Source organism: Eutrema salsugineum, unplaced genomic scaffold (assembly GCF_000478725.1).
Source record: "Eutrema salsugineum unplaced genomic scaffold, Eutsalg1_0 scaffold_2, whole genome shotgun sequence".
NCBI classification, from domain to species: Eukaryota; Viridiplantae; Streptophyta; class Magnoliopsida; order Brassicales; family Brassicaceae; genus Eutrema; species Eutrema salsugineum.
Genome location: NW_006256829.1, coordinates 19200727 through 19225635, shown reverse-complemented (window position 1 = coordinate 19225635; position 24909 = coordinate 19200727).

The window sequence follows — 24909 nt, the reverse complement described above, 5'->3', positions numbered from 1 at the left end:
AAGAGAACTAGTTGCGGCTAGGGTTTTGCTTTCAAAGAAAAATTGGGTTATTTTATTGATAGGTTAAAAGTTTACATGCTGAGAAGGAACCTTACATAATGGTTCGACAGCGGGGTGGCTTCTCTTGGCCGAAAAAAATACAGAAAAGGAAACTACAAAGCTCATCGTTTAACTAAAGCAACAAAATGGAAAAGTTCTAAAAACTAAGAAAACTACTAAGGCAAAGAAAAGCTCCTGCAAAACAAAAAATAAGCTCGTGAAATATAATCCAATTGTAAACACTTACATTGGTTTGATGAGTGGTATTTCCACTTGCTTGGAGATGACAAACGTAGTAGCGTCCTTGATGCCTTTTAAAACAGGTAAGAATGATATGGCTTGAAGCTTGAGTTGAGAGTAGTCATTGCTCGGTGTTTCATTGACTTTCTTGGCTTCTTGAAGGTCTTGACTCGAACCGGCCGTGCCTCTCACATCTTGTTGTGTCTCAAGTGTGCCGAGCTCGGTTAGAGGCTCCATTGGTGTTTCTCGGGTGGTCTCCCCTTTGAGTAGCTCCTCCTTGAGTTCCTCGTGCTCTATAAGTGTGATCAGCCCTTCTATTGACTTGTTGAACTCCTCTCTTAGACTCTTAGTACCTGACCTTGTCCTTGGTGCATGTCTCATGGTGGGTATGTTGATCAGCTCTTCATCGGCTGTGTTAGGCCTGGCTCGATGACCTCATCATTCCCTCCCTCTAGAAAAGGTTCTGACCGCAGAACAGGATCTCCTGGATGGAAAGGAATCAGTAACATTAAAGGTTGGAGAAATGTTCATCTCACCTGGCAGTTCAAGCTTGTATGCGTTGTCATTGACTTTCTCTAGGACTCGGAAAGATCCATCTCCCCTTGGTAAGAGCTTTGATCTCCTTTGGTGTGGAAATCTCTCGGTTCTCATGTGGAGCCAGACCCAATCCCTCGGCTCAAATGTGACCTCCTTCCGGTGCTTATCAACTTGTTGCTTGTATTTCTCAGTCTTCTTCTCCAGGTTTTCCTTAACTCGTTGATGTAGCTTCTTCACAAAATCAGCCTTGGTGATCCCTTCTGAGCTAGAATAGACAGCTTGGGGAAGCGGTGAAAGATCTAATGGGGTCAAAGGGTTAAACCCGTATACAACTTCAAAAGGAGATTGTTTAGTAGCTGAGTGTTTAGCATGGTTATAGGCGAATTCAATATAAGGTAAGCATGATAACCAATTCCTTAGGTTCTTACCCACCGTAGCTCTCAACAAGGTGGAGAGTGTACGGTTTACTACCTCAGTCTGGTCGTCGGTTTGTGGGTGACAGGTGGTGGAAAAGAGCAGCTTGGTCCCTAGTTTCTTCAACAACGTCTTCCAGAAATGACTGAGAAACTTGGTGTCACGGTCAGAGACTATGGTCCTTGGAACTCCATGTAAATGCACCACTTCCTTGAAGAAGAGATCAGCGGTTTGCGTAGCATCGTTGGTCTTGTTACATGGGATGAAATGGGCCATTTTGGAGAATCGGTCCACCACTACAAATATAGAGTCCTTGTTGTTGATCTTTGGCAGCCTTAGAACAAAATCCATGGAGGTATCTACCCATGATAGGTTAGGGATAGGCAAAGGTAAATAAAGACCATATGGGTGTGACCTGGACTTTGCCTTAAGGCAAGTGATGCACTTTGCACAAAACCTCTCCACATCTCGCTTCATATGTGGCCAATGGAAGTGTTCCATCAGCACACTTAGAGTTTTGTCTCTCCCAAAGTGCCCCATGAGCCCTCCTCCGTGAGCTTCTGTGATTAGTAGTTCCCTCATAGAACCTAGCGGCACACACAACCTCTTGTCTTTGAATAAAAATCCATCGTGTTGATAAAATGAGCCATAAGCCGCCTTGTTGGTCTCTTGGAAAGCTTCCTGAAAGTCTGGGTCATTCTCATAAATTGATTTTATATGTTTAAAACCCAATACCTTGGCCTCCATCGTAGATATGTGAGCATGCCTTCTTAACAAAGCATCGGCTACTATGTTCTCTTGGCCCTTCTTGTACTTGATAATGTAGGGGAAGGTCTCGATGAACTCTAGCCATCTTTCATGTATTTTCTTAAGTGTAATTTGTCCTCTCAAATGCTTGAGAGTCTCATGATCTGTATGAATAACAAACTCTTTGGATAACAAATAATGTTGCCAAGTTTCAAGGGACCGTACTAGTGCATACAACTCTTTGTCGTAGGTGGGGGAATTGAGTGATGCTCCACTTATTTTCTCACTAAAGTAAGCCACAGGCCTGCCTCCTTGGGTTAACACAGCCCCTATACCTGTACCAGACACGTCACACTCAATTTCAAAGGTTAGCTCAAAGTTTGGGAGTACCAAAACAGGCGCATGTGTCAAGCTAAAGGTTAAATGCTTCTTCCTGTGCCTGCCCCCACTTAAACTCCACGTTTTTCTTGATCACCAACGTTAGTGGTGCTGCCAAGGTGCTGAAATCCTTGACTAATCGGCGGTAAAAGCTTGCGAGACCATGAAAACTCCTCACATGGCCGATGGTGGTTGGTGTGGGCCAATCTTGAATAGCTTTGATTTTCTCTTCGTCAACTTTAAGACCCTGTGAGCTTACAAATACTACTTAATCAGTGCAAAAGATGCATTTCTTAATGTTGGCATATAAGTTCTCTGACCGAAGTGTCTCTAGAACTTGTGAAAGGTGCTCCAGGTGATCTGCAAGACAAGTGCTGTAAATTAGTATATCGTCAAAATACACTACTACGAACTTACAGATGTAGGCTCTTAGAACGTGATTCATGAGCCTCATGAAGGTGCTTTGTGCGTTGGTGAGTCCAAATGGCATCACCAGCCATTCGTATAAGCCCCTTTTTGTCTTGAACGCCGTCTTCCATTCATCTCCTTCCTTCATTCGCACTTGATGATATCCACTCCTCAAATCAATCTTAGAGAAGATGGTGGCACCGTTAAGCTCGTCTAGCATGTCATCAAGTCGAGGTATGGGATGCCAGTATTTGATGGTGATGTTGTTGATGGCTCTACAATCAACACACATCCTCCATGAGCCATCTTTCTTGGGCACCAGTAAGTCAGGGACAGCACACGGGCTTAGGCTCTCGCGTATATAGCTTTTTGACATTAGGTCTTGTACTTGCTTCTCTAATTCTTTGGCCTCCTCGGGATTAACTCGGTAAGCGGCTCGGTTTGGCAATGGTGCTCCAGGGATCAGGTCAATCTGATGCTCTATTCCTCTAATGGGAGGTAAGCCTGGTTGAATCTCCTCCGGAAACACATCAGAATAGCAGTCCAACAGCTCCTTAACAGTTGGAGGGATCTCTTGTTGCTCCTGACCTGAAAACAAACCTTCCTTGAAGATCATTAGTAGCACCTGTTCTCGTGATTCAAGAGACTTAAGCACAACCGTAGGGGTAACATAAAGGTTGGTCTTACCTCTGAGCCTTGAGACATGGCCTTGTGCATGTCATGCACTTCTTGCAGAGTGAGTGGTGCTAGGTTATGCTTCTTGTTGTTATGAGTAAAGGTATAGTAATTTGTGTGCCCATTGTGTAGAGTTTCCTTGTCAAATTGCCACGGCCTCCCTAGGAGCAAGTGCCCGGCTTGCATGGGGACCACATCACACACCACTTGATCCGTATACTTTCCAATGCTAAAGGGTACAGTTACTTGCTCAGCAATCTTGAGCTCAGTTTCATCATTCAACCACTTGAGATTGTAGGGTCGAGGATGCTTAGTCTTGGTGAGCCATAGCTTATCTACAAGATACTTGCTAGCCACGTTAGTGCAAGAACCCCCGTCAATGATCAAGCTACATACCTTGGCATTTATAGTGCACCGAGAGTGGAATATGTTCTCTCTCTGAATGGTTTCTGGCTCAAAGAGTGCACTAAGTGCTCGCCTCACTACTAAGAGCTCTCCTTGGTCAGGATAATCGACTATGTCCTCATCAGTGTCCTCAGCTTCCTCTCCTTCGTCTTGTGATTCATACTCGCCATTAGACTTGAGGATCATTACTCTTTGGTTTGGGCACTCCCTCGCATAGTGTCCTTTGCCCTGGCATTTGAAACAAGTTATATCTCTAGCTCGTTGTGTGGGAGCTTTACGTACCTCGGGTCTATTGGCTTTGGAAGTTTCAGGAGTGGACTTTATGATCCGGTTATCCACTTCGACTGCTTTGCCCTTCTCAAGAGCTCGTTGAGGTTGTGGCATCCAGGTGGTTTTGCTCCGGTTTGTGGAAGTGTTCTTCCTCTTAATGTGTTGCTCAGATTATACGGCATGATGTAACACATCCTCCAAGTCATGGTAAGTCTGCCTCTCGACCTTTCTAGCAATTCGATCATTAAGACCATCAATGAATTGGGCCATCAGGGTCTCAGCTGAGTCCTCTACTTCAAGTCGGTTCTTAAGAGTCTCAAACTCTTCGAAATACTCCTCCACGGTCTTGCTTCCTTGAGTGAGCTTGCAAAATTTCTTCTGCAAGTCTCGGTGGTAGTAGGCTGGGACATATCTCTTTCTGAGGCTGAATCTCATGTCCTCCCAATTATTGACCTGTCCATGCCTATGCCTTCTTCTTTCGGAAACATCTCGATCCCACCACGCCAAGGCATTGTCAGTTAGCTGTGCAGCCGCTAAGGACACCTTTCTAGCCTCCGAGTATTGGTAATAATTGAAGATGTATTCCATCCTTCTTTTCCAATCAAGATACGCATCAGGATTCACCTTGCCGACAAATGTTGGTGCGGTGAGCTTGTGGTCTTTGCCATCTTCTTGGCCTCGACCTCATTGGTGTTGTCCTCGGGGTTGGTTTTGGTTTGGTGGATCACCATCGTCAGGATCCGCCATGACCTCATATTCGTCCTGGTTGCCCCTCCGCGCGTTTACACCTCTGATAGGTCCTCTTGGGGCCGGTGGTGGTTGCTCAATCCGTGTCATTCGCTCCCCTAAGGTTGCGAGTTGAGCTTGGATATTAGCAAGCATCTGAGCCATGTTAACCTCTCCTTGTTCTCCCATATCGTTCCTGCGTGCAACAAAAACAACAAAAGATCAAGTGCAATTGGTGCGGTCTGAAATTTTTGGCTACTAAAACGCGAATAACAAATCTTATAAGTATGATGATTCTCTCTCTTTTTTTTTGATGCAATGATAATACTATAGGATATGAGGTAACCGATGTATTAAAACAATGTATCTTGGCAATAAAACGGATTCAAGACTACTAATGCGATGCAACAAGATTTTTTTTTTTGACCTTTCTTAAGGGACCTAGTGATATGAGGATAAAGAATATAAACTTGAAACAAACGGTACTTTTTTTTTTTGATTTTCTAGAGAACCCTAACAAGATGCAATGACTTAAACAAACAGATCTAATTTTTTTTTTTTTTTTCTTCAAGAATGAAATGAAACTAGAAGGTAACAAGGGGATAGATTCACCTGACACGAGCCTAAGCTCTGATACCAGATGATGTAGGAACAAGCGTGAGCTGTTCTTACAAGGGTGGAGAAATGGTGAATCTTTAGCTGGTCGTACGGCTCTCCTAGAAGACTCGGTAGATATGGTTGATGGAACGATGAGATCGGATAACAATGGATCAAGATACGCCACACAGATGATGGAAGAGTCTGTGATAAGTCTTGTTCTTCAGCTTCAAAGGAATCGCACCAAAGAAGAGTAAGAGAACTAGCTGCGGCTAGAATTTTACTTTCAAAGAAAAATCGGGTTATTTTATTGATAGGTTAAAAGTTTACATGCTGAGAAGGAACCTTACATAATGGTTCGACAGCGGGGTGGCTTCTCTTGGCCGAAAAAAATACAGAAAAGGAAACTACAAAGCTCATCGTTTAACTAAAGCAACAAAATGGAAAAGTTCTAAAAACTAAGAAAAACGACTAAGGCAAAGAAAAGCTCCTGCAAAACAAACAATAAGCTCGTGAAATATAATCCAATTGTAAACACTTACATTGGTTCGATGAGTGGTATTTCCACTTGCTTGGAGATGACAAACGTAGTAGCGTCCTTGATGCCTTGTAAAACAAGTAAGAATGATATGGCTTGAAGCTTGAGTTGAGAGTAGTCATTGCTCGGTGTTTCCTTAACTTTCTTGGCTTCTTGAAGGTCTTGACTCGAACCGGCTGTGCCTCTCACATATTGTTGTGTCTCGAGTGTGCTGAGCTCGGTTAGAGGCTCCATTGGTGTTTCTCGGGTGATCTCCCCTTTGAGTAGCTCCTCCTTGAGTTCCTCGTGCTCTATAAGTGTGATCAACCCTTCTATTGACTTGTTGAACTCCTCTCTTAGACTCTTAGTACCTGACCTTGTCCTTGGTGCATGTCTCATGGTGGGTATGTTGATCGGCTCTTCATCAGCTAGTGTTAGGCCTGTCTCGGTGTCCTCATCAGAAAGACTGAAGTAAATTGGGAAAAGGAGTATCCGAAACCCGAGCAAGCTTAATGGTGCCTCAAAAAGCTTAATCATAAAGATAAATTCCGTGCTCCCTAAGACTCAATGTCAAAAGGCGGTTTCCCCTTTCATAAAAAAAAATGAAAGGAAAGGAAACCAAAAGCCTAAAGAGTCTAGGATAGCCGAAATTATTTGGATAAGGCTACAAGTATTCATTGGTGGATCATTGGTTTTAAAACCTGGACAAAAATCTAAGTCGGGGGGAGTCATGAGAAGAGACCTTAAAAAAAGGATATTAGAAATCTTAAGGCAAGAGAAATGTGACTGGAAACTGTGGATATCAACAGCTCCATCCTCTCTTGCTGTTTTTCATAATATCCTGTCTCTCCAGAAAAAGGTAACCCTAAACAAAAAGAACCTCACCCCTAAAAGAGCCATTGTGAATACCTAGCCTTGATTGCTTTACAAACATTTTTTTGATGAGAACCACTGGAACTTGTAAATGAATGTTAAGAGCTATTTGAATGGAAGATAGGTTTAAGTGTCTAGACTTTCGCATGACGGATCAATGGACTAGTTATGCCTGTATTTTGGTGAGAATTTTCTGGACTATACATGATCTGAGCATAATGATTGACTTTAGTTTAGAAGCATGGTTCCTGGGATTTTGTTAGTTCCTGGGATTTTGAAACCTCTTTTCTAGAGTTAGATCTTTTGTTTTGTTGGAGGACAAACAAAGGTTTAAGTTAGGGGGAGTTGATAACACCTGATTTTGACCATATTTATGGATCACTTTCAGTATCTTATACATGTGTTTTCAATCAGTTTTAAAGTTTTTGTAAGTGTTGTCTATGTTTTGGAGTTTTAAAAGTCTTTTCAGGTTACTTAAGCAAAAACAAAGCAAATTGGAGGAAAATCCACTTTTGGACAATTTTCAGATCGTCAGAAGTTTCACATCCGAAGAAGCCTTTCTCACTGTGTGATCAACCTCAAATTTGGACACAGGATAGAGGACACAACCAGATTTCCAATGCAAGTGGAATCAGAGCAATCTAACTGTTGGATCATAAGTTATTTCCAATTTACTGAAGATATGTTCTGCAGTCTTGCGAAAGAAGCAAAAGGAAGAATGAAGTTTGGGCATCATAGACCAACCACCGCGGTCCAGGAGCTCGTGAACACGTTGTACACCATCCTGGCAACGCCTCAGAGGCTCCACCTGCGGTGAACCATCATTTACAGGCCTGGAGAGACTTGTTTCTGCGATAAGTCCATTTTCGGCCCAATGGCCTGTTTTTAAGCTCAACTCATTTTCTCTGCGAAAGAAGCTTTAAGGACGACCAGACACTTGGAGACCTATAAAGATGTATTTTAGAAGACCTAATTTCGTGTGTGCTCCTTTCTCCTTGATAGGGAGGCACCCAACTTTTGTTTCTTAGATTTAGATTAGGGAGATAGAGATTCTTCTCTTGAAACTTTGCTGTTTATTTTCATCAATCTATTCAGTTTATGCAATCTCTTTTACTTTACTGCTTTTATATTTCAAAAGAATGATGATGTTGTCAAGCTCAGCCATGTCTGAGTAGTCACCTTTCTGGGTGAAGAGGGCCATCAAAAGGGATCCCATGATCGATGACATCTAGGTTTTTAGGTTAAAGGATCCGATTTTAAATGATTCTCTCATTCATCCAAATCTCAATGCGGTAAAGCTGGCGTAGCTAACCAGTGTCCGATCCTAGGTTAAATCCGAGCCACGAGAGTGTTGTATCTGGGTTGCCTGAACTAGATCTTATGGATGTCACCGTCGTAGGAGACGAAAGCTACCTACGGAGGATACGTAAGCCGAGATGGATTCCGAGCTGAAATACATGATCTTGATCTGGCATGTTAGCAAGAGTTAATAGCTGAGGTTAAGTGATTAGGGTGACGAGAGTTGGCTAATCTTATAAGTGTTTATCCTAGTTTCAGAATCATAGAAAATCCTTACATAGATTCATTGTATCATAGATCATGAACCCTAGAGAAGAACCCTAATACTCAGCACGTTTTTCATCTTTGTTTTGATTTATTTTTATTTTCTGTTTAGTTTAGTAGAAATCGTGGCACCAAAACCCCTCAAAAACCTCCATTGGTCTTTGACTTCGATTACTGATCCAGTTTGAAGTTTCTGCAAAAAAGACAACTCTCCCTGTGGATCGACACCCTAAGTACTACAACGCACGGTTGTGCACTTGCAGACACTAGAGTTTATAAATTTAAACTCTTTTGCGACATCAACCCTAGCTCGCATCAAATTTCCTTTGAATTTTCATATTATACTATTACCATAATGACTTTGAATACTGAAATGATTTTACTTTATTAATAACTTAAAATAACAGATTTAACACTTACAATTTCCTTTGAATTTGCATATTAGGATATTACCAGCAGCAGTTCATATATCTAAAACGTGAAATTATTTTAAAAAATTATTTTATAAATATATTACATCTTCAGTGATATACTAAAAATAGGTTAAATATTTCACTATTGGTCGGTTACTTGGACAATAATCTATTTAATAAAATTATTATATATATAGTAAACAGCAACTGTTCGCGAGTAGGCATTACCTGTTCTTTTTCTCATTTCTAGATTTATTTCATTTTAAGTAACATCACAACTTTTCGTTTTTTCCATTACAAGGAAATAATATATTTATATTACAGTAGATTATAGCTTTTTTTCTTAAAGAATTAAAAAAAATTATTTTTTATAGCGTATATAATTTAACTATATTATAATAATTTGAGTAATAGTTTGTTACACGCATTATTTAAAACATGAATGTAGTTTCACTGGTAGGTTTTCTATTAAAAAGAAAGTATTTGTTGATTTTTTAGTAAAACGATTAACTTAATTTTTTAATTAAAAGAAATAGTATTTTTCGGGATTTATCTTATCAAATAAATCAGAGAATATGTTCGTTCAAAAATATTATTTTACTTTTTCTTGACATATTCTTCACATTTTCCAAAGAAGCATGTCATCAAAAGTGATTCATCTCTATCTCTATCTACTATATTTCTCAGAACTCACAATTTCTTTATTCATCGCAGAAAATAGATTTTTCAAGAGTTGCTAGAGATGAATTGAAAGAATTGCATGCAATGGGGCTATGTTGGGTGATCAATGTCAAAATTTTGAGTCTATGGAGTAAACCATCTTCTTATGGCGATAGTATTGAGATGATACTCATGGATAATGATAACACCGGATTTTGACTATTTTTATGGATCGTTTTAACATCTTATACAGTTATTTAACTCTATTTTCAATGGTTTTTAAGTGATTTCTATGTTTTAGAGTTTTGAAATACTTTTCAGGAAACTTGGACTAAAGCTGTGCAATTTAGAACAAATAAGCAATTATGGGCAAATGCAGACCGTCAGAAGTATGGCAAGAGATGAAAAACTTCTCACCGTCTGATAATTCCCAAAACTTTAGACAAGATATAGGAGAGAACCATCTTTCTAATGCAATTGGTTTGGAGACAATGCAACGATTAGATTTTTAGATATTCCTGTTGCACTAAAGACAGAAAATGCAGTCTCGAAGGAGAGCATAAGCCGCGACCGCGGCCAGACCATGATTCCCTGCTGTCAAGACCACCACGACCGCGGCCAGACAACATTGAAGTCCCAAGATGACCTAATTTAAGCACAAGTTAAGCCCACCACTTATTCTTCAAACCCTATACATTTCCGACGAAGTAGAAGGCTATATGTACTCGTTTTAGGTCATTCTAATGACCAAGTCATGGAGAGAGAGCAGAGAAGAGAACCGCACACCTTCGGAATTGCCATCTTTGGGAGAAGAAGGAGTCGCCGAAGGAGCCATCATCGAACTCCACCTTCATCCGCGTTCTTCGTTCTTTACTTTTCTCGTATTCAATTTCCAGTAAACTATAATACTTTTGTGATGTTCTTATACACTATGATTGAGTAAGTCCCTTGTTGGGTTTTAAAGGATTGTTTAGAGGGATTCATGGATTGATTACTGGTTTGTTAGATTAGGGTTTATCTTTAGAGTTCTTTGTCCAAATTTGTGTTTCGTGTATGTGGCTTGGGTTGACCATCTAGCTACTGCGATTAGATTGATTTACTCACCGAAAGTGTTGTCGAATCGACTAACCTTATTTAAATGAACATATTCTCTTAGACGGCGTGAGTCAATTTAAAGCATTTTGTGAAATTATCAAACTAATTTTTCTAGACACTTAGGGAACAGATGGGAGTTTAGTAAATCTGAGTGAATGGATTTGTGATTTATACTACGTGAGTAGATTAGTCTTGGTTTGATTTCAAGAACATATTTATAGAAAACTCTATGTTTAATTATCTTGTTAGCTAGTCTATGATTTCCGGCGAATTCTGTAACGCCAAACACATTCTCATATTGATTTGATCCCATTATTTACTTGTTTTTAAGTTTATTAATTGTTATTTTTCTCACTATTCACAACCCCCAAACACACACCCATATTTTCATCTTAGCTCAATTCTCATCTCAAGTAAATTTGTATTGCAGTTACTTGATCTTCAGTGGATCGACCCCTAAGTACTACATCATACATCTGTGCGCTTGCAGAAAACTAGAGTTAAAACCTGAGCACATCAGATAATAAGGTAAAAATTCAGAACTCCATATTCGCCCTTAAACTGTCTTATGTGATATATAGAAAAACCATTACATATTCTGCCATTTAGATTCTATTAGTTTACTCTATATTGTTAACAACATAATTTCTGATGATATTTTAGATATAAATTTAAATACTTTAAGGATTTGAAGATATCAACTAGAATTGAACCAAGTGACGTGCATCATCATGAAGATAAACTTCGACAAAGAGACTGGAAGTTATTTTGGCACTTCAAAGTATTTGTAAATAAAGATAATCCTTGACTTACACGCAATATATATATTATATTCTTCTGAAGAACTCCACTATTATCAAAAACATTCAGCCTAAGACAGATCAATTTTTTTTTGGATTCTACAAAATTCGTAGATATCCTGAAAAGAAAGGCAGACCCATCTGTATTGACTGGTAACAAATTTTATATTTTAAACTATTTATTATTTATTTTATGTAATAAAACGTTCAATTAACATATTCTTTTTACATGTATATCCATACATAGAATTAGTTAGAATTGTCTCTGCCGTAGGCGATCTCTTAAATGAACGAGGAAAATATAGAATAAATTTTGATCTCAAGGACATAGAGTAAGTTTTACTTCATCTTTATATTATATTAAATCAGTATATTTATTCGATTTTTTACTTTAGCTTATCAAATACTTATTGACCATATTGTAGTGCATGTATTATGGGCTCTGTTGCATTTGGTGATATCGCGAAAGATTTTAAGTATGAGTGGATGCATAGAGGAACTTATCATTATGTATGTGTTCTCTGTTTTTGGGAAATTAAAGAAGGAAGAGGTTAGTAAATATTTAATTAAGTATTAAAGCTCATATATTCTATATTATTTGTATACAACATGTAGTTAATTTAGCTTGCTAAGAAACATTTTTTAATGTAGATCACAATGCTGGGTGGATGTGTGTTCATTCTGTTAGGGGTTGTTCACAGTTTTTAATAGATCCACAAAGACAAGAAGCCAATAAATTTAGAAACAAGTAAGTTATTATTGATTTATATATTTGATGATATTTTATGTTTCGTTATAATACTAATTAAGGTGTATCCACATTTATATTTTAGGTATCGATCGGAGATGGATTTTTGATCAATGTTTGATCAGTAATAACATTTTTCAGTGAACAAATGGTACTTTTTTCGAACGACATTAAGAGTTTTATAATAATTGTTATGCTCTTTACAGTTATGCATTGACTTAATAAAAAAAGTACAAATTTTTTTAGTACTCTAATTTGGGCTTTTCAATACATCACAATTAGTTTGCCATGTAGTCTACTTTTGGGTCTTTCACATAATGTTTAAGAATCCTAACTAAAAAGTGTTTTAAGATTTTGAATAGTGAAACCTGAAATTTGAGGTGTCACTATTTAAAACATCAAAATTTGAAGATTTGAGGGTATGTTGGAAATAGAAAAACCTCAAAAAAATTTATGGATTTGATGTTGGGTTGGAGATGCTTTTATATCAATTTAACATCAAAAATGTGTTTATAAATAGAAACAATTACATTAAAAGGCACTTTATGTCTTTAGGTTTACAAGAAAAAGCACTTCTTGCTATTGGGACACTTTGTGTCTGCGAAAAGACTCTTATACCCTTATTGGTGACTTACCCTTCTTCTGCATTTACCGTCTCTCTGTAAAAAACTTTCATTTCTTTTCTTCCTCACTGAAACCCTCGATAGAATTCCAGTGAACCTTCACAGTCTCTGTTTCCTTCGGAAAATTCAGATCGAGATCCTTAATCTCGAGTCCTCTATCTCCGACTGTTTCTCGCTCCATTTCTTTACCGACGTCTCTCCGCATACTCGCTGTTCCAAATTCTCGCCGGAAGCCGATTTTTCCCGACATGACCGGTATGAGTTTTGTTGGGGTTTTTTTATTCATTTCGGATGCTTAATTAGCAATTTTTTCATAATCTCCTTCTATTTGACCGTTTTCGTATATAACTGTTTAGTTTTCTGGGAATTTCTGTAAATTTCTGCTCTAGATGTTGGGTTTTTCATGTTCTCTTCTTAATTTCCGGCTGTTTCTGTGTATATTGTAAACATATTTAACCATCCCTCGAGTGCTCATCAACTTCCCCTGCAGATTCAGAAGACAAGTCTAAATGGGACAACCGCTTACCTTCGCGGTTGTTTGCGACTGACTGTTTCCCGATAAACCGTATCAACGTTTACTCCAAGTTGGACACGCTTACGTTCCTCCATGACGTTTGAAGGATACTCCAGAGTTTCAGACCATTCATAACTCTTGTTTTGGCCACTTATTTGACATTCCTGCATCTCGGGGTCCAATCTCCTGCAAGCTCATCCATGCACTGCTAACCAGACAACTTGTTAGCAAAAAAAAAAAATATGAGATATGGATGGTGTTTGGTGGACAGCCATTTCGTTTCGGGTTGAAGGAGTTTGGCCATATAACCGGTTTGCCATGTGGCGAGTTCCCTGAGGATTACGACCCAGATTATCAACCACCCAACGAGGTTGTTCCAGATGCATACTGGAGGGAGCTTATAGGACAAGACCCGAAGACAACACTTGCTGACATTGGGCACATGCTAAAAACGCAGCAAGATATGCCCAGTACCAGAAAGCTACGTTTAGCCTTCCTCATGATCGTCGATGGCGTTCTTGTTGCGAACACTCAGGTTCACAAGCCCACACCAAAATATGTCCGCATGTTGAAGGACCTCGATGGATTCCTGAGCTTTCCATGGGGTAGGGAATCTTTCCTAAAAACAATAGCATGTATGCGTCCGGGGAAAAAGGTGCAAGGATTAGTCGACGACCCAGTTGATGCATTCAGGCAATTACTGCGCCAATCTACTTTCCGGATGCAAGGATTTCCACTTGCTTTGCAGCTTGTTGCTTTTGAAGCCATCCGAGCTCTTCCCTTGAAGCTACCAAATGACCGGGCACACCCCACACTACTGGAATGGCGTGGTGTAAAACTGCGCAAAAATGACTCCCTCTCCATTCGTGATGTGCAAGACGTCCATCTTCTTATTTACGGCTTCAAAGCTTGTTGTCAATCCACTCATCCATGTCGAGACACCTGATGTGCTTGGATGGGGAGAATGGGATGACGAGATAAAAGACAGAAAAATCTCGTACTTGGAGGCACTCATAAGCGAAGACCAATCTTTTAGCAAGGCTGTTTGGCCTGGAGGAGACACTGCGGATCTCTTGGCACAGTATGAACCGACCCCTGCAAAAGGACCACACAGGCGACACATTGTAGACCGGAAGAAGCGCCAAGATCAACCTCAGACCCCCCTCCCCCCCCCCCCCCAAAACTACGTGTCCGGAAAAAGAACACAAAACATGTTACTCGGAGAAAACAGAAGACTATGGACGACTATCTCATTCCACCGTCTGTTGAAGTTGAACCCCAGAACCAGTGGCTAATTAATCAGATCCAGCAGTTGTCCTCTCGTGTCCAGAAGCTTGAAGATAAGGTTCGAGCCCGGAAGCAACCCCGTTTTGGGAGATTGTCTTCTCAATGTCTCAGTTCAGTCAGAACCAGAAGCAAACGTCCGCTAAAACAGCACTCTCCAGCTCGGTAAACGTCTCCCTCACCTAACATTATTTGTCTAACAGAAGATATCTCCACACCAGATAATACCGATTCCAGCCAACAGGTTCACACCCCTGTACATAAGGTACATAAATGGCAGTATTTTACAATTTTTTTTAATCATTAAAGGGCAGTTGACAAACCATGCTACATATTACTGACTAGGGATCATTCCTCGATCCAACTGGCATGGATGGCATCGACTCTGTAAGTAGTTGTGAATAAAAACATTCCTATATGTTATACTCCTCCGCCGGTTCGATTAATTATGTATTTCTAATTACGGGGACTTTCATGTTAACCAGTTTCCGTTACTGCACCAACACAGTGGACCTGTGTCTCAAAACATGCCGGAAGACTGTACAATGGAAACCGTAAACATCGAGCATCCATGTCTAGAGAATCCAACAGCTGCAGTCATTGTGGATGATACCAAATCTGCGCTTCTTCCGGGTGGACAACTGACTAAAAACACGCCGGAGGACACCATGATGGAAGACCAAATCATCGAACAACCATCTCCACAGAGGTGACCTGGCTTGGACAATGGGGATGCCAACAATTCTGCGTCACCCAATCTGATTGGTCAGGTACCTTTACATGGTAAGTATCGGCCACAATTTGACATTAAACTGTGAAATCCAATAAGACGACATATCTTTAACCTCCCATATTGGTTAATCCATAGATAACATCCATCGGCCAACTCCAACAACTGAATCTCATGTTCTGCCTTTTCTAACTCAAGTTTGCCCAGTTCCCATCGAAAAGGTACCCTTCCATTCAACTCAATCTAATTTGCTGCCTTTTCTAATCTCATCGGCCACATTTTCATATCCATTCAACGTGTACTTACTAGGACGCTTCGGGAATGGACTACGCTAATGGCTGCATATCTCACATCCTTAATGCCCTCACTCAGAATGAAGAAATTCAACTTTATGCCGACGAGACAAAGAAGGTAAGAAAGAACTTACCCTTACGGAATTACAACATCACGTGTGGAAACATTCTGAACATCGTTTCAATGTATACTGCGTGTACAGGAAACAGGGGAGGGATCAACTACTAGCATTGATATGATCGTGACCAGCTCAGAGGAGGAGGAACCAGAGGTAGCTGGCAGGATCACTCGTTCCAGAGCTAGAGAGATGGCTAAGGAGGCTCACACACTCATGGCCGCAGAGGACATCGATCAACTGGAGGCTGGAGCTCACATCTTCAACATCTCTATCTTGAAGAATGAAGAACCCAGTAACAATGACTAGGTAACTTAGGTGATGATTCTGTACTCTTTTCCTTGGTGAGGATTTTGGAAGGCAAGGAGGTTCTTCTCCAAGGTTTTTAACGAGGCAGAAATCATTGCTACGTCGAGTTACTTAGAAGTTGTTACTAATGGGTAATAATGTGCAAAGTCACAATGACTTGTGCACTAGTATTTTAGGCGCACCACTTAGGTTTAGAAGGGATGCCTCGCTGTTTTATTTTTAAATCAAACTTCTTGTTGTTTTTATTTCAAACTTCATGTAGTTTTGTATTAGGGCTGCGATTTTCTCTCTTACTCTATAAAATAGAGAAAATCGCCTATGTGATAATCAGTGAAAATTTTTTATCAAACTTTTAACGTGTTCTTCTCTCTTTTTGATTTCTGAGAACTAAAAACTCTGAAATTCGAATCTCTTAAAACTAGTGTGTTTACAAGAGATTCTGCTATCACCATCACACCACTTTCACAATACGATCCACCAGCCATCATCGCCTCTCATCGTTACACCATCGAATCATCATCGCACCACCATCGCTGCTCCTTAAACCGTTTTCATCGCATCTGTCCATTCAAATCGTGACCTCGCGTTGTCTGTTGCCTTTCCTTCAGAGTTGATCACCTAGGATCGTATCACGTGGTATCAGAGCCAACTCTGAACCAAAGGCTGAGAAATCTCTAACCTTAAATCGCCATACTTGATTTGATTCCTTGTTCTGATTTCGTTGCTTAGATCATTAGGGTTTATCGAATTCTGGTGATTGTTTGCATCGAGTTTCTTCTATTTCATTGAATCATCATATCGTTATTAGTTTAATTCGTTGTCTCACTCCTGCGTTCTCGTTAGATTGCATCGATCTAGTGTTTTTTCTGTTTTGCTGTACTCTCGTTGTGTCGTGTAGGTTTCGCCTAGGTTAGATCGTGTTCGCGTCTAGTTGTTTCGTGTCAAGTCGAGTTTGTTTGAGTCGAGCCTGATAGATCGTGTCTAGGGATCCTGCTGTTATTGTGTGTTTTCTTTTCGTTTAGGCTTGATAGTAGTCGTCGTGATTTCGTTCCGATAGGTTTGAGTCTGCGTGCGACCGTCTCGTTAGTTTACTAGGGTTTATTCGAGTTTTGTTAATTCACGTATAGTTTCTATAAATTTTCGTTGTTACGTGAATTTCGTGAATTATTTTTTCGTTAGGTTTGTTTTAAATTTCGTGAATTTTCGTTAAGTTTGTTTTTTTTTTAAAAAAAAAGGGAGTACAGAATTTTTTTTTTTAATGTTGAGTTTTAGTTCGATCATGCTGCTGTTTTTGTGATTCCGTTTAGAACAAGTTACTGCGAGTTCTTTTAATTTTTTTTTTTAGGTACCTTGGAGCTTTCGGCTGAGGCGATGGAAGCTCTGAACTGAGCAATGTCTCAACAAATTAAAGAAGCGAATCAAGCCATAGCAACTCAGCTCACACAACAAATCGAACAACTCAATGACAAGTTCGAGACAAAGATGAATGACCTGCTCAAAGATCTCAGTGCAAGTGGAGAAGAGTCGTCTCAAACTCCAACTCCGTCAGAAGCAATGCGCTTAGCTAAGGGTAAAAGGCACATAGGATCTTCCCGGAAACTCCCACGCCACCCAACACCTTCCGAAGCCAGGACTAAAGCTAAGTCCAGCCGAAGCCAAATTGGGGGCAGAGAGACCACGTTTAATCCGAGGAGAAACCCTACTGGTGCAGATCGAGATGGCCCAAGGGTAGATCGTCAGCACCGCCGAGAGGAATATATTGCTGGGCATCGAGTTACCCTGGAATCAGACCCAGAATACTATGAGGAGGACGAAGCTTGTGATCATAGCAGAGAAACTGTGAGACGAGATCGAGGCCGAGGACATGGTCGAGATTATGATCCTCTACGTCAGCAGCTGCGTCACATCAAAATCCAGTATCCTCCTCTCCATGGAACTAATGATCGCGAAGCTTATCTAGATTGGGAAAGGAAGATGGAGTCTAATTTTCTGGTCCAAGGAACTTACGAGCTCAACAAGGTGAAGATTGCGGTTTCAGAATTTCATGGGTATGCGCTTCTATGGTGGGAGCAGTTGGGAGTCACCAGAAATCGCCTGAGGGAACTTCCGATTACTACTTGGGATCAGCTTGTTATACAGATGAGGAAGCGGTTCGTTTCGGCCCATCATCAGCGCGAAATACTCAACAAGCTTAGGCGCCTCGTCCAAGGTACGAAGTCTGTTCGAGATTATTATCAGGAATTGGAAACTTTGCTCATTCGTGCAGATTTACGAGAAGGAGAAGATATGGTAATGTCGAGATTTCTTGGAGGACTTAACCGAGAAATTCAAGACAAGGTGGAACTTCAGGATTTCGCAGATATACAAGAGATGGTGCATAAGGCTGAATTGGTGGAATCTCAAGTCAAGAGGCGAAATTTCAAGTCCATATTCACGCCTAGTGTGCCTAAGCCTAAGGAGATCAGAAGACCAGCTTACTCCAGGGACATCAAACCACCCTCTACTGGAGTTAAAGAAGAAGCTAAAGCTGAGTTCAAACCTAGAAGTGGTACCTCTATCAGCAATGTGAGGTGTTTCAAATGTCAAGGATGGGACATTACTCTCGAGATTGTCCGAACAAGAAGGTTTTCTTGTTACAAGAGGGAGGAGAGATAGTTCCTCAAGAGGACTTAGAGGCCGAATATGAACTAGAGGAAGAGGAAGAAGCTGCTGTCGTGGGCGAGATGCTGGTTGCCAGAAGGACTTTGAGTGTTCAGAGTCAACCTGAAGAGACTTGTCAGCGAGAGAACCTGTTTCATACGAGATGCCTCATTAAAGAGAAAGTTTGTAGCCTGATATTAGAGGGAGGAAGTTGTACTAATGCTGCAAGTGAAGAGATGGTTAAGAAGCTCCAGCTCAAGACTATTCCTCATCCAAGACTGTATAAGCTTCAGTGGTTGAATGACAGTAGAGCCTTGACCGTATCTCAGCAAGTTATGGTCTCTCTATCTATTGGGAAGTATGAAGATGAGATTCTATGTGATGTTATTCCCATGGGTTCGAGTCATGTATTGCTAGGCAGGCCGTGGCAATCAGATCGTAGGGTGATACACGACGGTTATACCAACAAGCACTCATTCGAGTTCAAAGGTCGCAAAATTACCCTCCTACCTCTCACGCCTACCGAGATTTACCAAGATCAGATTCAGATGAAGCTCAAGGAGAAGGAAAAAGTCGCCAACAGCCTCTACATAAACCACAGTGAATTTTCTAAACTCTTTGATCCTGAAATGACTACTTTTATGTTTGTGTACAAGGAATCCCTTGTTATTACTAACCCTTCACAGGAGCTTCCTAGTGCTATGTTTGAGATTTTGCAGGAATACAAGGACGTTTTTCCAGTAGAAATTCCACCAGGGCTACCTCCAATTCGCGGGATAGAGCATCAGATTGACTTGGTACCAGGATCAGCCTTACCTAACAGGCCAGCATACCGAACCAATCCTGTAGAGACTAAGGAGCTGCAGAAGCAAGTGGAAGAGCTGATGAGCAAGGGACATATCCGAGAAAGCTTGAGTCCATGTGCGGTTCCAGTTCTGTAAGTGCCAAAGAAAGATGGTTCCTGGAGGATGTGTGTAGACTGTCGAGCCATCAATAACATCACTGTGAAGTATAGGCATCCGATTCCAAGGCTAGACGATATGCTGGATGAGCTCTGTGGATCGACAATCTTCTCTAAGATAGACTTGAAGAGTGGGTATTATCAGATCAGAATGAAGGAAGGGGATGAGTGGAAGACGGCATTCAAGACAAAACACGGACTCTACGCGTGGCTAGTTATGCCGTTTGGCCTCACCAATGCTCCCAGCACCTTCATGAGACTAATGAACCATGCCCTGAGACCATTCATTGGCGTGTTCGTAATGGTTTATTTCGACGATATCCTCATCTACAGTAAAGGTTTGGAAGAACATCTAGATCACATCAGATCGGTTCTTGATGTTCTTCGCTCTCAATCTCTCTTTGCTAATTTATCTAAATGTTCATTCTGCACTAACGAAATTGTTTTCTTAGGCTTTGTAGTAAGTGCAGGAGGAGTTAAAGTAGATGAAGAGAAGATAAAAGCTATCAAGGAATGGCCAACCCCCAAGAATATTGGAGAAGTCCGAAGTTTCCATGGCTTAGCAGGATTCTACATGCGTTTTGTTTCAGCACCATAGCCGCGCCCTTAACCGAAGTAATCAAGAAAGACGTGGGGTTCAAGTGGGGAGAGGCGCAAGAACAGGCTTTTACAGCCCTTAAAGAGAAGCTTATCAATTCACCCTTACTAGTACTTCCTGATTTTACTAAGACTTTTGAGATTGAATGCGATGCTTCTGGTGTAGGTATTGGAGCAGTTCTTATGCAGGATAAGAAGCCCGTCGTTTACTTCAGCGAAAAGTTAGGAGGATCAACGCTGAATTATCCCACGTATGACAAGGAGTTATACGCATTGGTTCGAGCTCTCCAGACGTGGCAGCATTACCTATGGCCTAAGGAATTCGTCATTCATACCGATCACGAGTCTCTAAAGCACCTCAAGGGTCAGCAGAAGCTTAACTAAAGACATGGGCGATGGATGGAGTTCATCGAGACATTCCCCTACATTGTTAAGTAAAAAAAAGGTAAAGATAATGTGGTCGCAGACGCATTATCCCGGAGGTACACTCTTATTTCGACTTTAACCTCAAAGTTGATTGGATTTGAGCACATTATAGATCTCTATGAATCTGATACTGACTTTTCTGAGAGCTATGCCAAATGTCATAAGTTTGCCTGTGAGAAATTTTATAGACAGGATGGATACTTGTTCTTCAGTAACCGATTGTGCATACCACGAGGATCCATTCGAGAGTTACTGGTACGAGAAGCTCATGGAGGTGGATTAGCTAGACATTTAGGTGTTACAAAGACACTTCTTGGACTACAAGAACACTTCTACTGGCCAAACATGAAGAAAGACGTTGAGAAAATCTGTTCTAGATGTGTCGTATGTAAGATGGCTAAGAGTAAAGTTCAACCTCACGGTTTGTATACTCCTTTGCCTATTCCTTCTCAAACTTGGACTAATATCGCTATGGATTTTGTAGTTGGCTTACCTCGAACCAGAAATGGTAGAGATTCTATTTTTGTAGTTGTTGACAGGTTTAGCAAGATGGCCCACTTCATCGCTAGCCACAAGACAGATGATGCTGTGAATGTAGCTAACTTGTTTTTCAGGGAAGTAGTAAGACTGCATGGAATGCCACAGGTTATCGTTTCAGATCGAGACACGAAGTTCTTAGGACATTTTTGGCGAACGCTTTGGGCTAAGCTGGGAACAAAGCTCTCATTCTCAACTACGTGTCATCCTCAGACCGATGGACAGACCGAGGTGGTGAATAGAACGTTGTCCACACTTCTAAGGACTTTGGTGAAAAGTAACCTCAAGACTTGGGAAGAGTGTCTGCCTCATGTCGAGTTTGCTTACAATCACGCTAAGCATTCCGCTACTCTCTTTTCTCCTTTTGAAATTGTATATGGGTTTAATCCACAATCACCTCTAGACTTGATCCCTTTCCCTTTAAGTGGAAAATGCAGTTTGAATGGCAAGGAGAAAGCTGAACAGGTCTGAAGAATACATGCTAAGGCTAAGGAGAACATCGAGAAGAAGACAAAGCAGTATGAGAAGCATGCCAACAAAGGACGAAAAGAGCTGATTTTCGAAGAAGGAGATCTGGTGTGGATCCATCTGAGGAAGGAGCGATTTCCAGCTGAGCGAAAGAACAAGCTAATGCCCAGAGTTGATGGACCATTCGAAGTCATCAAAAGAATCAACAACAACGCCTATCAGATTGATCTTCAAGGTAAGTATGATGTTTCTGATGCTTTCAATGTTTCTGACTTGCTTCCTTATGTTGCAGATTCAGATATGATCGTGACCAGTTCAGAAGAGGAGGAACCAGAGGTAGCTGGCAGGATCACTCGTTCTAGAGCTACAGAGATGGCTAAGGAGACTCACACACTCATGGCCGCAGAGGACATCGATCAACCGGAGGCTGGAGCTCACATCTTCAACATCTCTATCTTGAAGAATGAAGAACCCAGTAACAATGGCTAAGTAACTTAGGTGATGATTCTGTACTCTTTTCTTTGGTGAGGATTTTGGAAGGCAAGGACGTTCTTCTCCAAGGTTTTTAACGAGGCAGAAATCATTGCTACGTCGAGTTACTTAGAAGTTGTTACTAATGGGTGATAATGTGCAAAGTCACAATGACTTGTGCACTAGTATTTTAGGCGCACCACTTAGGTTTAGAAGGGACGCCTCGCTGTTTTATTTTTAAATCAAACTTCTTGTTGTTTTTATTTCAAACTTCATGTAGTTTTGTATTAGGGCTGCGATTTTCTCTCTTACTCTATAAAATAGAGAAAATCGCCTATGTGATAATCAGTGAAGAATTTTTATCAAACTTTTAACGTGTTCTTCTCTCTTTTTGATTTCTGAGAACTAAAAACTCTGAAATTCGAATCTCTTAAAACTAGTCTGTTTACAAGAGATTCTGCTATCACCATCACACCACTTTCACAATTCGATCCACCAGCCATCATCGCCTCTCATCGTTACACCATCGAATCATCATCGCACCACCATCGCTGCTCCTTAAACCGTTTTCATCGCATCTGTCCATTCAAATCGTGATCTCGCGTTGTCTGTTGCCTTTCCTTCAGAGTTGATCACCTAGGATCGTATCAAGCATTGAAGACTGTCATCAACTTCTTACTCCCCAAAAGGTAACAATGCATCTAACGTATGTCTGAGTTTAGGGTGTCTTTCTATCTTGCCAAAAATTAAGAAATCATTACCTTCTGTACAGGCATCAGTGGACAGCGTTATAGGAAACACAAGCCAACTTCATGTGGTTGAAACTGTAAAAGGCTTTCACCCACCCAACCTCCCTCACGTGGACGCAATTGTTGTTTTCCAGGTTGATCCTAACGGTCAAGTTCACCCAGAGGAACATATGGACGGGACCGCTGGGATGGTGGATGGTACCGCGAGGATGGAAGAAGACTACATCGTAGATCATCCCATCCACATGGACACCGATAAAGGCACACTCATGTCCACCGATATATCTGGACCGGAACGTGTGGACACGAAGATAGGCGGAGTCATGTCCACTGACGTATCTGGATGAGGGAGCGTGGACAACAACACGTTGGACGAACCCCAAATAGAAGGCCAAACGGAAACTAATAGCGTAAGATACCTGTCTCTGCCTATCTCTTTCACTTCCTCTTACCTGAACTTACTACTTTCATGTTTAACCAAATTCACTACCAGCATCCTACGGGTGACGATGTCGACGTACTAGACGTAAGTGATTCCTCGCCTCCACCAGAAAAGGTTCAACATTACCCCTCATCTGATGAGCAGCGTCTAGCGGGTTTTTTCAGGGATAAACCATCACTTCCGGCAACCGTACTATTGCCAAAAGTCGATGAGGAGGAATGGCAGTTCTTCCACAAGACCCTGTCCACTTCCATCGGATTGTAAGACGTTGAATGGACTTCCTTATTTCCGCAACCATATTCGTTGCTTTTATTCCTTGCATAACATTAACGTTAACCATTGCCTACCTTCTTCCAGGCGGCACACAACTGCAGATAATTTCATATTTGACAATGAATTCCTCCTTACCTTAGGAACACCTTGGAAATGGATTTCAAGTCTGGTAATTTCCTGAGCCATTTCGATACAATTCGCATAATATTTATCAAACACTAAAATGGTCATCTCGAATTCCAGCACATGGAGGTACTAATGTCATTCCTCGGCGCCCGGCACTCACAAATACTAGAAGCAGAACAAGCCTTCTTTGCTTCTCCATGGTTAATAAACCATCTACAAGGGAAGCACCGTTCTTGGAAAGCGGCCAAAGTCAAATCAAAAATTAGATGGGATGATCACTGATAACACCGTATTTTGACCACTTTTATGGATCGTTTTGAAATACATTTTCTATGTTTTTAATTGCTTTTAGTATTTGTAGTTCCAATACTCTTTTCAGGTAACTTAGGGAAAAGCTTAACAAAATGGATAGAAAACCAGATTTGAGCTCAGAGTCAAACCGTCAGAAGTTCACCCCCGATTGAAAGCCTTCTCACTGTCCGATCCAGCTCAAATTTGGAGATCTTAAAGATGGAAGTATCAGCTTTCCAGCACACTTTACAGCTTGGAAATCCAACGGTTCAATCAAAAGATACACGAAGAGCAAGATGTCCCGTTAACCAGCCGGCAAGCGTTTCCACCCGCGGCCAACAGACGAATCCCCGCGGTCACAACCATCCTGACTGCGGCCAGCCACCCATTCCCCGCGGTCACAACCATCCCGACCGCGGCCAGCTAACTCCGAATCCGAAGGTCCATTTCTGAAGCCCAAAATGATTCTCTCATTTGGAGAAATCCTAAGTGACGCCCAGAGATGTCTTGAGCACTATAAATACATGTCTTAGGAACCCTAATTCGTTTCATTACCTTTTACACCAGCTTGTTTTCTTATTGTTTTTACTTTAGCTTTTAGGGAGAGAGAGATCTATCTCTTGAACCCTTGTTCTTTCTTTTTCAATTTTGGTTTCTGTACTACTTTTTAATACTATGTTTTTGATTTTGTTTATCATGTCTGAGTAGTTTTATTGTGGGGATTAAGGGATTTTCGATGGGGTAATATATGTTCGGTGAGGATTCCATGAGCTTTTGAGCCGAATCTTAGAACTTTTTCTTCTGAATTTGTTTTTACTGCATGAGAGTAGCGTCATGAACTATAATCTGATCCAGATGCTTGGTGACACGAAAGTGTTCATCCGGTGTCAGATCTAGTTTGGGAGAGCAAAACAAACATAGGAGTCGAAACCTACCTATGGGCAATTTTTGAAT